We start from the raw sequence: 232 nt of genomic DNA on the forward strand, positions 1-232 counted from the left end.
AGGGGGCTCAACTTGATATCCTAAAACCCAAACCCTCATCCCGAAACGGTAAACCCTAAACGTGGAATAGTAAACCATAATCGCTAAACCCTAAACCCAGAACCCGGAACTCACAATTCTCAAATCGGGAAGCCTAGACCCTAAACCCTCGACTCTAAACCCTAAACCCTAAAACTTTAACTCTAGTGGTTGCCTTTGGCCCGAAATGCGGAAACCTGGGGGTAGGGCTATC

The sequence above is a fragment of the Eimeria tenella genome, genomic scaffold (genome assembly GCF_000499545.2).
Source record: "Eimeria tenella Houghton genomic scaffold, Eth_scaff2118, whole genome shotgun sequence".
In the NCBI taxonomy this organism is placed as follows: Eukaryota; Apicomplexa; class Conoidasida; order Eucoccidiorida; family Eimeriidae; genus Eimeria; species Eimeria tenella.